Here is a 14,936-nt window from a genome sequence, read left to right as displayed (position 1 = left end):
TTGTATACGTGGACCAAGTAATGCAGATGTAAGAAATGGCTGGTATTAAAGCCTTTTAATTCTTCAATTGAGATACTACCATGAATTAAAGGCAGGCTCGGGTCTGCAAATGAAACCCGACTCGAGCCCGACAGCACCACATCCGACCTGGCCCGAGTTCTTACATTTTTTCTGGCGCCCAACTCAACCCAGCCATCAGTCAACCTACCTTCTGTTTTTCAGTTTGTTGCTTATCTGCACAAGCTTAAAATAACTGTAACAAAACCACCTTTCAAGCCCAAAAAGTAGATTAACATGGATCCACTTACCTGAGGTTGTGATAGAGTGTACTCGACCTGAACCCGACACGTCGTCGGGTTGGGTAGCCGGCCTTTACCGTGAATATTTTCAACTTTAAACTACAGATTGCCATTTTTAAATGCAAGAATAGTTGTAGTCAAATTTTGACTTTTCATTGTTCCAGCTATTTATTTCTAAAGTGTAATTCCACTTTCTTCCCAAATCCAGATATGGGCAGAGCTGGGATCATTGCTTAACTTCTGTTTATCCTTCATTGCCAATGAATATCTTAACTAATTTCTCCATCATGTTAGGGTTGAATAGTTTGCAGATAAGTTAGAACAGTACTAGAATACTACCAGGAGCGAGGGCCTTTAGTTATGTGGAGAGATTGGAGAAGCAGAATTGTTCTTCCTGGAGCAAGAAGGTTAAGAGAGATTTGATAGAGGAGTTCAAATTCATGAAGGATTTAGCTAGAGCAGATATAATGAGAAACTGTTCCAGTGGCAGAAAGGTCAGTAACCAGAGAACACAAATTTAAGGTGATTGGCAAAAGAACCAGAGGTGACATGAGGAAATATTTTTCTACACATTGTGTTGTGATCTGAAATACACTGCCTAAAGGGTGGTGGAAGCAGATTCCGTAGTAACATGCAGAAGAGAATTGGATAAATACTTGAAGGAAGAAAAGTAACAGGGCTGCAGGGAATGACTGGGAATAATTGGATAATGCTACCAAAGAATTGGCCTAGGCACGATGGGCTGAATGGCTTCTGTGGTGTAACATTCTATGAATCTATGAGCATGTATTAAGTTATAATTTTAATTACATAAAAATAAGTGTTGGGAAATTATTTTTGTACAAAACTGTTGTTGAGAAAGGGGATGTTTCTTTTTGCAATTGTTCAAAACTGTTTTCTCAGTCAGCATGTTGCCATTCAAACAAGGTAAGAGTTACTACTTGGCTTGTGCAGAAACGTACCGGCAAAGACATGATGGACCACTTGACCTGTTTCTATGCTATAATATATCATGGTTTAACAGAGTTGACAGTTTTAAAAAAAAAAAGGAATTTTGATGTCCGGTTTACTTTTCCAAAATTTCTGGACAGTCCCTTAAAAGCTGGACTATTTAGTTCAAAAATGAAGGGGTAGTGAGTCTAAACAAATCAGTATGTATGAATAATGTTTAAATACCTTGTTACATTTTGAACCCTATTAATTCCTATCTTGGGGCTAATTTTGTTGCTAAGCCAGTTGGTCTTGTGTTGTACTTCTCTGGCCAATTTGAAAAAGTGGGCAGATGGGAAGTATGCACAGTCTCAAAACAGCCCTCTGACTTTCGGTGACTGGAGGATATGCTTTTTATCAGGAGCACCAGTGTGTCCAGGAGATGTGACTTTTATCTTGTCATTTCCTATTAAACCTAAGGTTTGAAGATGTGGAGTCACATGACAAGTAGGAGACTAGATAGAAAACTGGCTATAAAACAGAAAGCAGAGAGTAGGGGTTAAAGGTATTACTCAAATTGGCAAATGGTGGGAAGTAGTGATCAAGGATCTGTGCTGTGATCACTGTTTATGCAAGTGGTGAACAACAATTTGGAATCAGGAATTGGAAGAACAATTTCAAAATTTGCAGATGCCACCAAATTGTGGGGTCTAATTTATACAGAGAAGGACTGCAACAAATTAAAGACATTAATAGACTTGCAGAAAGGCATTTAATTGGCTTCAATATACATGGGTGCAAGGTAATACATTTTGGTAGGAAGAATGAGGAGGGCACATACTCCTTGGAAAATAACTGTCTATGGAATATTGTAGTCAAAAATAAGGAAATTGCAGACATGCTAAATAATTACTTTGCACTGGTACTTGCAGTAGACGAAGAGGTCAGCAGGCCAGAAAACCCGAGGAAACTAATGTTGACTCAGGGCCAGGGACTCGTCTAAATTTACCTAAGCAAAATAACGGTAATGAAGAAAATAATGGCACTAAAGCGTGACAAATCACCAGAACCAGATAATTTGCATCCCGGGGTTTTAATGGAAGTAGGTGAGAGCATTGCAGGTACCCTTGCAATAAGCTTCCAAAGTTCTCATTTCGGGGACAGTTTCTTTAGATTGGAAAATTGCATGTCACTCTGTTGTTTAAGAAAGGGGAACAAGGGAAACTGGGGAGTTATAGACAAAGTTGGGAACACTGGAAATAGGAGCAAGAGTACGCCATTTGGCCCCTCGAGCCTGCTCTGCCATTCAACTAGATCATGGCTGATTGTCTACCCTCAATGCCATTTTCCCACACTATCTCCGTATCCCTTGATATCTTTAATATCTAGAAATTTCTGTCTTGAATATAATCAATGACTGAGCCTCCACAGCCCTCTGGGGTAGAGAATTCCACAGATTCACCACCCTCTGAATGAAGAAATTTTCTCCTTATCTCAGTCCTAAATGGCCTACTTCTTATTCTGAGACTGTGTCCCCTGGTTCTAGAGCCTCCCCAATCCCCCCCCCCCCCACCCCCCAATCCTAGCCAGGGAAAACATCCTTCCTGTATTTACCCTGTCGAGCCCTGTAAGAATGTTGTATGCCTCAATGGGATCACCTCTCATTCTTCTAAGCTCTAGCGAATATAGGCCCAGCTTCCTCAATTTCTCCTCATAGGACAATCAGGCTGGTGAACCTTCATTGCACTCCCTCTATGGCAAGTATAATCCTTCCTTGGGTAAGAAGCCCAAAACTCTACACAGTACTCCAGGTGCAGTCTTACCAAGGCTGTATACAATTGCAGCAAGACTTATTTATTCCTGTTCTCAAATCCTTTTGCAATAAAGGCCAACATACCATTTGCCTTCCTAATTGCTTGCTGCACCTGCATGTTAGCCTAATATCTGTTGCGAGGAAATTGCTTGAGTTTATAATCAACAATTAAGGATCGAGTGACTGAACACTTCGAAACTTTTCAGTTGATCAGAGCCAGCATGAATTTGTAAAGAGTAGGTCGTGCCTGATGGATTTGATTGAATTTTTTGAAGCAGTGCCAAAGTAGTGGACAGGGGAATAGTTATGGATGTGATTTATATGGACTTCCAGAAGGCATTTGATACATTCCCTCATAAGAGACAGCTAAAGCTGAAACTCATGGAATTGAAGCCAAAGTATTGATCTGGTTAAGAAATTGGCTCAGAGGCAGGGGACTGAGAGTAGGAATAATGGGCAGGTTCTCTAATTGGCAGAATGTAACTAGTGGTGTCCTGCAAGGATTTGTAATGGGGCCTTAACTATTGACTGCATTCATTAATGATGATCGAATGGAAAACCACATATCCAAATTTTTGCTGATGACACAAAGATAGATGGCATTGCAAACAGTGTAGATGGAAGTGTAACATCATAGAGTCATTTACGGCATAGGAGGAGGCCATTCGGCCCATCAAGTCCATGCCAGCTCTCTATGGAGCAATCCAGTCAGTCCCACTCCTCTGCTCAATCCCTGTAGCCCTGCAAGTTTATTTCCTTCATGTGCCCATACAATTTCCTTTTGAAAGTATTGATTGATTGTTTCTGCTTCCACCACCCTCATAGGCACAAGTTCCAGGTCATTACCACTCGCTATGTTTAAAAAAAAAAAGTTCTTCCTTATATTCCCACAGCATCTCTTGCCCAAAACCTTCAATCTGCGTCCCCTAGTTCTTGTACCATCAGTTAATGGAACAGTTTTCCCTTGTCTAACTTATCTAAACCTGTCAGAATCTTGTACACCTCTATCAAATCTCCCCTCAATCTCCTTTGCTCCAGGGAGGGCAACCTCAGCATTTCCACCCTTGTAACTAAAATTCCCCATCCCTGGAACCGTTTTGGTAAATCTCCTCTGCACCCTCTCCAGGACCCTCACATCCTTCCTGAAGTGTGGTGACCAGACTGGACGCAATGCTCTAGTTGGAGCCTAACCGTACCTTTTATATAGGTTCAGCTAGCTTCCCTGCTTTTGTACGCTATAAGAACTAGGAGCAGGAGTAGGCAGTTCAGCCCCTCAACCCTGCTCCGCCATTCAATATGATCTTTGCTGATCTCAACTCCACTTTCCTGCCCGTTCTCCATAACACTTCAACCCATTACTAATTAAAAATCTGTCTATCTCCTCAAATTTACTCAATGTCCCGGCATCCACCGCACTCTGGGTAGTGAATTCCATAGACTCACAACCGTTTGAGAGAAGTAATTTCTCCTCATCTCTGTTTTAAATCTGCTACCCCTTATCCTAAAACTATGACCCCTCGTTCTAGATTGCTCCACGAGAGGAAGCATCCTCTCTACATCTACTTTGGCAGTCCCCTTAATCATCTTGTATACCTCAATTAGATCTCCTCTCATTCTTCTAAACTCTAGAGAGTAAAGGCCTAAACTGCTCAATCTCTTTTCATAAGACAAACCCCTCATCTAGTGAACTTCCTCTGAACTGTCTCCAATGCAACTACATCCCTCCTCAAGTAAGGGGACCAAAACTGTACGTAATACTCCAGGTGCGCTATGCCCACGATCCCATACACTTTGCTAACCACTCTCTCAATATGACCTGCCACCTTCAAAGATAGATGCACATGCACCCCTAGGTCCTTCCGTTCCTGCACACTCTTTAGAACTGTGCCGTTAAGTCTATATTGCCTCTCTCTGTCCCTTCTACCAAAATGCATCACCTCACACTTGTCTGTACAACATTCCATTTGCCACTTGTCTGCCCATTCTGCTAGCCTATCTATGTCCTTTTGCAGTCAGTTGTTATCTTCACTGTTCGCTACTTCTCCAAGTTTGGTATCCTCAGTAAATTTTGAAATTCTGCTCTCTTTTCTGAGATCCAAGTCATTTATAAAAAGCAGAAAAGACTGTGATCCTGGCACTGACCCACCATGCTCCAGTCTGAAAAACAGCCATTTATCACGACCTGCTGTATTCTGTCCTTAAGCCAATTCTTTATCCAATTGGACACTGACCCTCCTATTTCATGAGCCTTAATTTTGTTAGCCAGCCTTTTATGTGGTACTTTATCAAGCACTTTCTTAAAATCCACATAGACAATATCCACTGCATTCCCTCTTCAACCTTCTCTCTTACTTCAAAAAATTCAGTTAGATTAGTGAAGCATGATCTGCCTTTTATAAATCTGTGCTGGCTATCCTTAATTAACTCAAACCTTTCCAAGTGCCTCTTGATTTTTTTTCCCTGATTATTGTTTCCAAAACCTTACCCACCAATGATTAAATAACTAGCCTGCAGTTGCTAGGGCTGTCTTTACACCCTTTTGTGAATAAGGGTGTCACATTTGTCACTCCCCAATCCTTTGGCACCTCCCCCATATCCAGAGAAGATTGGCAAATTACGGCAAGCCCTTCCACTATCTCCACCCCCACTTCCTTTAGCAACCTGGGATGCAAGCCATTTGGACAAGGTGATTTATCTACCCTAAGCATATCCAGCCTTTCCAGTACCACCTCCCTCTCAATTCTTTACCCTATTCATTGCCTTTACCCTGTCCTCTTCTACCGGTATTTTGTCAGATTCCACTTCCTTACTGAACACTGATATAAAGTACTCAATATGTATATTAGTCTTGCCCTGTGCCTCCAAGCATATATTACCCTCTTTGTCCTTAATAGGCCCCACTCCATCTCTTACAACCTGCTTACTATTTACATGCTGGTAGAGGATTTTTGGGTTTCCTTTTCCGTTGACTGCCATTCTATTCTCACATTCTCTCTTTGCCAGTCTTATTTTCCTCTTCCCCTCTCCTCTCAACTTCTCACTTGAAGAATTCACCTGACATGCATCGTACACCATCTTTTATTGTTTCATCATAATCTCCATCTCCCTTATTGTCCAAGGAGCCCTGTTTTTGGTTCCCGTACCTTTCGCCCTTGGGATAAATTTACGAGGGCAAAACTGTGGCAATTTTAGTGCAGACAAAATGATGTAATCCATTTTGGGCCTAAAAACAAAAGATAGAGCAGAGCACTTTCTAAATTGTGAAAAGCCAAGAACAGTGGAATCCCAAGAGATTTGGTGGGATGGTGGTCCAGCTAAATAGATCATTAAAATATCATGATGACGTACAGAAAGTAATCAAAGAGGCGAGTGGAATGTTGGCCGTTCTATTTAGAGGACAAAATACAAGGTCTTAAAAGTTATACTTCTACTATACAAACTTCTGGTTAGATCACACCTGGAGTACTGTGAGCAGTTCTGGGCAACACATATTAGGAAGGATATACTGCCCTTGGAGGGAGTGCAGAATAAATTTACCAGCTGATATCTAGACTTCAGAGGTTAGATTGCAAGGAGAGATTACACAAACTAGGGTTCTATTTCTGGAATTTACAAGATTAAGGGATGATTTGATTGAAGTTTTCAAGATATTAAGGGGAACAGATAGAGTAGATAGAGAAAAATTATTTTCGCAAGTTGGGCAGTCTAGGACTAGGACGCAAAGTCAACAAGTTAGAGCTAGACTTTTCAGGAATTAAATTAGAAAACACTTCTGTACGCTGACAGAAGTTTGGAACTCTCTTCCACGAATGACAATTGATTCCAGAGCCATTGTTAATTTTCAAATTGAGATGGATAGATTTTTGTGAACCTGAAGTATTAAGGGATATCAGGCAAAGTTAGATCGACCATGATCTCATTGAATGAATGAACAGGCTCGAAGGGCTAAATGGCCTACTCATGTTTCTATGTTCTTAACAGGTTAATAGGCCATAATAAAAGCAAAAGCAGGACTGGGGTTCATTTCTATAGGGATAGAATTGAAAAGCTGAAAATTTGTGTTAAATGTACAGAACCTGGGGTAGACCACATTGGAGGACTTTGAGCAGTTCTAGTATCCATATTAGTAAAAGGATATAGAGGCACTGGCGAAGGTGAAAAAAAGATTTACTAGAATGATACCAGAGCTGAGAGGTGGTGCCAATTAGGAAAGATTGAGCAGGCTGGCACTTTTTTCTCTAGAAAAGAGAAGACTAAGGGGTGACCTGATGGACACCTTCAAAATTTTGAAAGGACATGACAGGGTAGACAGAAGCTCTTTTCACTTGGGGGGTTAGACTAGAACTAGGGGCCATAAATATAAGATAGTCACGAATTAAATCCAATGGGGAATTCAAGAAAAACCTCTTTACCATGAGAGTGATTAGAATGTGAAACTCATTGCCACAGGGAGTAGTTGAGGAGAATAGCATAGATAGATTTAAGGGAAGCTAGATAAGCATTATGAGGGAGAAAAAATATTTGCAAATGTGCTTCGATGAAGTGGGGTGGAAGGAGGCTTGTATACAGCATGGACCTGTTAGTCTAATGGTCTGTTTCTTTGCTGTAAATACTTTGTTATACTACTGGGTATTACTGGATTAGTAATCCAGATGTCTGGACTAATGATCCAGAGGCATGAGTTCAAAACTAACCATGGCAAATGGGGAATTTAAATTCAGTTCGTTAAATAAATCTGGAATAAAAAAGCTAGTATCAGTAGTGGTGACCATGAAACTACCAGATTGTCATAAAAAAACATCTATTTGGATGGGCTACACCTTAACAGGACAGAAACTAATATCCTCGCAGGGAGATTTGCTAGTGCTGTTGGGGAGGGTTTAAACTAGCTTGTCAGGGGGATGGGAACCTGAGGGGTAGCTCAAATTGGAAGGAAGGAAAGCTGCTAACAGGAGTTAGAAAAGTGGCAAGTGACATTAGAAAGCTGGCAAAACAAAGGCGAACATCAACTAGGTTTAGAATGCAGAATGTCAAGAAGACAAGATTAAGGGCACTCTACCTGAATGCACACAGCATTCCTGGAGTCATAGTTATACAGCACAGAAACAGGTCCTTTGGCCCATCGTTTCTGTGTTGGCCATCAAGCACCTATCCATTCCAATCCCATTTTCCAGCACTTGGCCTGTAGCCTTGTATGCTATGGCGTTTCAAGAGCTCATCTAAATACTTCTTAAATGTTGTGAGGGTTCCTGCCTCTACCACCCCCTCAGGCAGTGTGTTCCAGATTCCAACCGCCCTCTGGGTGAAAAATGTTTTCCGCAAATCCTCTCTCAACCTTCTGCCCATTGCCTTAAATCTATGCCCCCTGGTTATTGAGCCCTCTGCTAAGGGAAAAAGTTTCTTCCTATCTATCCTATCAATGCCCCTCATAATTTTGTATACCTCTATCGGGTCCCCCCTCAGCCTTCTCTGCTCTAAGGAAAACAACTCTAGCCTATCCAGTCTGTCTTCACAGCTGAAATGCTCCAGCCCAGGCAACATCCTGATGAATTTCCTCTGCACCATCTCCAGTGCAATCACATCCTTCCTATTGTGTGGTGCCCAGAACTGTGCACAGTACTCCAGCTGTGGTCTAACTAGCGTTTTATACAGCTCCATCATAACCTCCCTGCTCTTATATTCTATGCCTCGGCTAATAAAGGCAAGTATCCCATATGCCTTCCTAACCACCTTATCTACCTGTGCTGCTGCCTTCAGTGATCTATGGACAAGTACACCAAAGTCCCTCTGACCCTCTGTATTTCCTATGGTCCTTCCATCCATTGTATATTTCCTTGCCTTGTTAGTCCTCCCAAAATGCATCACCTCACACTTCTCAGGATTAAATTCCATTTGCCACTGCTCTGCCCATCTTACCAGCCCATCTATATCATCCTGTAATCTAAGGCTTTCCTCCTCGCTATTTACGACACCACCAATTTTCGTGTCATCTGCGAACTTACTGATCATACCTCCTATATTCACATCTAAATCATTAATGTACACTACAAACAGCAAGGGTCCCAGCACCGATCCCTGCAGCACACCACTGGTCACAGGCTTCCAGTCGCATAAACAACCCTCGACCATTGCCTTCTACCTCCTGCCGCTGAGCTAATTTTGGATCCAAATTGCCCTGGATCCTATGGGCTCTTGCCTTCTTGACCAATCTCCCATGCGGGACCTTATTAAAAGCCTTACAGAAGTCCATGTAAACTACATCAACTGCTTTACCCTCATCTACACATCTAGTCACCTCCTTAAAAAAAAATTCAATCAAGTTTGTTAGACACGATCTCCCCCTGACAAAGCCATACTGACCATCCTTGATTAATCCCTGCCTCTCCAAGTGGAGATTAATCCTGTCCCTCAGAATTTTTTCCAATAGTTTGCCTACCACTGATGTTGGACTCACTGGCCTGTAATTACCTGGTTTATCCCTACTACCCTTCTTGAATAATGGTACCACATTTGCTGTCCTCCAGTCTTCTGACACCTCTCCTGTGGCCAGAGAGGATTTGAAAATTTGTGTCAGAGTCCCTGCAATCTCCTCCCTTGCCTCACAGCAGCCTGGGATACATTGCATCTGGGCCTGGGCATTTATCTACTTTTAAGCCTGCTAAAACCGCTAATATCTCCTCCCTTTCAATGCCAATTTGTTCAAGTATATCTCAATCCCCCTCCCTGATCTCTACACCTACATCGTCCTTCCCCACAGTGAACACAAATGAAAAGTATTCATTTAAAACCTCACCTACGTCCTCCGGCTCCATTGCCACTTTGGTCCCTCATGGGCCCTACTCTTTCCCTGGTTATCCTCTTGCCCTTAATATACTTATAAAATGCCTTGGGATTTTCCTTTATCTTGGCTGCCAGTGTTTTTTCATGCCCCTGCTTCGCTCTCCTAATTTTTTTAAGTACCCCCTATACTTTCTATACTCTTCTAGGGCCTCTGCTGTTTTCAGCCCTCTGAATCTGCCATAAGCCTCCTTTTTTTTTCCTTATCAAATCCTCTATATCCCTTGACATCGAGGGTTCCCTGGACTTGTTGGTCTTAGCATTCACCTTAATGGGAACATGTTGGCCCTGAATGCTCGCCATTTCCTTTTTGAATGACTCCCACTGGTCTGAAATAGACTTTCCTACAAATAGTGCACCAGTCCACTTTGGCCAGATCCTGTTTTATCATATTGAAGTCGGCCTTCCCCCAATTCAGTACCCTTATTTCCGGTCCATCTTTGTCCTTTTCCATAATTACCTTAAGTCTCTGAGTTATAGTCACTATCCCTGAAATGCTCCCTCACTGACACTTCTACCAATTGTCTGGTTTCATTCCCTAAGATTAGTTCCAGTACCCCCCTTCTCTTGTAGGACTTTCTACATGCTGGCTGAAAAAGCTCTCCTGTATGCACTTTAAGAATTCTGCCCCCTTTGAGCCTTTTGCACTCAGACTATCCCAATTAATATTGGGGAAGTTGAAATCCCTACTATTATTACCCTATTATTTTTACACCTCTGAGGTTTGCCTATATATCTGCTGTTCTAGCTCTCCCTGACTGTTTGTTTATTTGGAGGCCTGTAGTACACTCCCAACAAAGTGATTGCACCCTTTTTTATTTTTAAGTTCTACCCATATGGTCTCATTTGAGGAATCTTCTAAGATATTTATCCCTCCTTACTGCGGTAATTGACTCCTTGATCAATAGTGCAATGTTGCCTCCTCTTGTACATCCCCCCCCCCCGCCCCGATCATGCCTGAAGATTCTCTATCCTGGAATATTGAGCTGCCAGTCCTGCTCTTCCCTCAACCATGTTTCTGTGATAGCAATAATATCACATTCCCATGTGTTGATCAACGCCCTCAATTCATCTGCCTTACTTGTAAGACTCCTTGCGTTAAAATAGATGCAATCCAGCCTTACATTATTCGCTTGTGCCTTAACAGGTCTGCCTTCCAGACTGATTTAGTTTCTCTTCTGTATTTGACTGTGCATCACCCCCTACTGTACCTCCACTCTGTATCCCATTCCCCTGCCAAATTAGTTTATACAACCCCCACCCCCTCCCTTCCCCCCACCAGCACTAGCAAACCTCCCAGCAAGGATGTTGGTGCCATTCCGGTTCAGGTGCAACCCATCCTATTTGAACAGGTCCCATCTTCGCCAGAAACAGACCCAGTGATCCAGGAAACTAAAACTCTCCCTCCTGCACCATCTCTTCAGCCATGCATTCATCTGCTCTATCCTCCCATTCCTATAGTCACTAGCATGTGGCACCGGGAGTAATCCAGACATTACAAACTTTGAGGTTCACAACAAGGTAGATGATTTAAAGGCCCAAATAGAGGTAGATGGGTATGATCTAATTGCCATAACGGAAACGTGGCTACACGGTGACCAAGACTGGGAACTGAATATTCAAGGATGTTCGACATTTAGGAAGGACAAGCAAAAAGGAAAAGGAGGTGGTGTTGCACTGATAATAAGGGATGGGATCAGTACATTAGTAAGGGAGGATCTCAGATCAGAAGAACAAAATGTGGAATTTGGGTGAAGCTAAGAAACAACAAGGTCAGCAAACATTGATAGGATTTGTTTATCGGCCACCGAATAGTAGTGGTAGTGTAGGGCATGGTATTAATCAGGAGATTAGAGAAGCGTGTGGCATGGGTAATCCAGTAATCATGGGTGACTTCAATCTGCATATAGACCAGGTAAACCTAATGAGCATTAATGCTATAGAGGACGAGTTTCTGGAGTGTGTGAGGGATGGTTTTCTACAGCAGTATGTTGAAGAACCGACTAGGGAACAGGCTATTTTAGATCTAGTGTTATATAATGAGAAAGGGCTAATTAATCATCTTGTAAAAGAACCTTTAGGGATGAGTGATCATAATATGATAGAATTTTACATTATGTTTGAAAGTGAGGTAGTTCAATCTGAAGCCAGGGTGTTAAATTTGAACAAAGGAAATTATGAAGGTATGAGGGACAAATTGGCTGAGGTACATTGGGAAAATACATTAAAAGGTATGACAGCACATAGGTAATGGATAGTCTTTAAAGAAATATTACATAGTTTACAGCAACTATACATTCCTTCAAGGCACAAAAACCCCAAAAGTCAAGGCAGTCAACCGTGGATAACAAAGGAAGTTAATAATTGTATAAGATTAAAAGAAAAGGCCACTGACGTTGCCAGAAATAGTAGTAAACCTGAGGATTGGGAAGAATTTAGAATACAGCAAAGGAGGACGAAGAAACTGATAAAGAAAGGGAGAATAGAATATAAATGTAAGCTCGCAAAAAAATATTAAAATGGACTGTAAAAGCTTCTACAGGTATGTAAAAAGGAAATGTTTGGCTAAGACAAATGTGGGTCCATTACAGGCAGTCAGAAGAATTTATAATGGGGAATAGAGAAATGGCAGAGAAGCTAAATGATTACTTTGTGTCTGTCTTCACTGAGGAAGATGCAAGAAATCTTCCAGAATTAGAGAACCAAGGGATTAGAGGGAATGAGAAATTGAAGGAAATTAGCATTAGTAAGAATTAGTATTGGAGAAATTAACGGGGCTGAAGGTTGATAAGTCCCCAGGACTTGATATTCTACATCCCAGAGTGTTGAAAGAGGTAGCTATAGAGATGATGGATGCATTGGTGATCATCTTCCAAAATTCTATAATTCTGGAGCAGTTTCTGCAGATTGGAAGGTCGCAAATGTCACCCCACTATTTAAGAAGGGAGGGAGAGAGAAAACAGGGAATTACAGACCTGTTGGCCTTGCATCAGTCGTTGGGAAAATGTTGGAATCTATTCTAAAGGATGTGATAAATGGACACTTGGATAATAATGATCTAATTGGGCATAGTCAACATTGGTTTATGAATGAGAAATCATGTTTGATGAAGCTGTTGGAGTTTTTTGAGGATGTTACTAACAGAATTGATAAAAGGGAGTCAGTGGATGTGGTAAACTTGGATTTTCAGAAGGCTTTTGATAAAGTCCCCCACCGGAGATTGGTTAGCAAAATTAAAGCACATGGGATATGAGGTAATACACTGGAACAGATTAAGGATTGGGTAACAGGCAGAAAGCAGAGAGTAGGAATAAATGGGTCATTCTGGCATTGGCAGGCTGTGACTAGTGGGGTACCATAGGGATCAGTGCTTGGGCCCCAACTGTTCACAATATGTATCAATGATTTGGATGTGGGAACCAAGTGTAGTATTTCCAAGTTCACAGATGACCGAGAACTAGGTGGGAATGTGTGTTGTGAGGAAGATGCAAAGTGGCCTCAAGGGGATTTGGACAGACTTAGTGAGTGGGCAAGAACATGGCAGATGGAATATAATATGGAAAAATGTGAGGTTTGGTAGGAGGAATAGATGAGCATAGTATTTCTTAAATGGTAAGAGATTAAGACATGCAGGTGCAGCAAGTAATTAGGAAGGCTAATGGTATGTTAGCCTTTATCGCAAGACGATTTGAGTACAGGAGTAGTGAAGTCTTGCTTCAATTGTATAGAACCTTGGCTAGACCGCACTTGGAGTACTGTGTGCAGTTTTGGTCCTCTTGCCTTAGGAAGGATATTTTTGCCACAGAGGGAGTGCAACCAAGATTCACCAGACTTGTTCCCGGGATGGCGGGACTGTCCTATGAAGAGAGATTGGGGAAACTGGGCCTGTATTCTCCAGAGCTTCGAAGAATGAGAGGTGATCTCATTGAAACCCACAAAATACTTAAAGCGATAGACAGGGTAGATGCAGCTAGAACCAGGGGACACAATTTTAAAATAAGGGGGAAGCCACTTAGGACAGAGATGAGGAGAAATTTCTTTACTCAGAAGGTTGTGAATCTTTGGAGTTCTCTACTCCAGAGGGCTGTGGAAGCTCAGTCATTGAGTATGTTTAAAGCAGAGATTGACAGATTTCTAAATACAAATGATATAAGGGGATATGGGGATAGTGTGGGGGGGAAAAAGGCATTGAAGTGGATAATCAGCCATGATCATACTGATGGAAGGGCAGGCTTAATGGGCTGAACGGCCTACTCCTACTCATATGTTCCTATCTAGTTCATTAATGTCCTTTTGGGAATGGAATCTGCTGTCCTTACCCAGTCTGACCTATATGTGACACCAGACACACAGAAATATGATTGAATCTTAACTGCCCTCTGAGATGGCCTAGCAAGCCACTCAGCTGTATGAAACTGCTACAAGAAAGTCTAGTAAGCTCAAAAACAGATGGGCTACTGGCATCAACCTAGGCACCGGACATGACAAAGGTGACCCTGCCCAGTCAACCCTTCAAACTCCTCCTCCCTAATATCTGGGAAGTTGTGCCAAAATTGGGAGAGCTGTTCCACAGACGAGTCAAGCAATAGCTTGACATAGTCATATTCACAAAATTATACCTCTCTGACAACGTCCCAGACACCTCCATCACGATCCTTGGGTGTGTCCTGTCCCACTGGCGGCACAGCAGTATACAGTCGGGGGGGGGGTGGGGGAGGGGGCGCCGGCCAGCCAGCCAGCCAGCCTTGGGAGTCCTCAACATTGACATAGCATCAGGTCAAACATGGGCAAGGAAACCTTCTGCTGATAACCACCTACCACCCTCCTTCACCTGATGACTCAGTACTTCCTTGTTGAACACCACTTGGAAGAAGCACTGAGGGTAGGAAGGGCACTGAATGTATTTGGAGTGGGAGACTTCACTGTCCATTACCAAGAGTGGCTCGGTAGCACTACTACTACTGTCGGAGCTGGCAGAGTCCTGAAGGATATATCTGCCAGACTGGGTCTGCAGTGGATGATGAGAACCAATAAGAGGGAAAAACCTACTTGACCTC

At 42.3% G+C, this 14,936-nt stretch overlaps 1 protein-coding gene across 1 annotated transcript in view; it reads left to right on the top strand.

Moving 5' to 3' along the window:
- Positions 1–14,936, top strand: part of med16 (mediator complex subunit 16) — a 54,773-nt gene that overhangs the window by 28,555 nt on the left and 11,282 nt on the right. The gene's annotated exons all lie outside the window — the stretch shown is intronic.

This window comes from Heterodontus francisci, chromosome 36, assembly GCF_036365525.1.
Source record: "Heterodontus francisci isolate sHetFra1 chromosome 36, sHetFra1.hap1, whole genome shotgun sequence".
Classification (NCBI taxonomy): domain Eukaryota; kingdom Metazoa; phylum Chordata; class Chondrichthyes; order Heterodontiformes; family Heterodontidae; genus Heterodontus; species Heterodontus francisci.
Note: the sequence above shows the minus strand (reverse complement) of the source record. Positions and strands in the feature narration are given on the sequence as shown.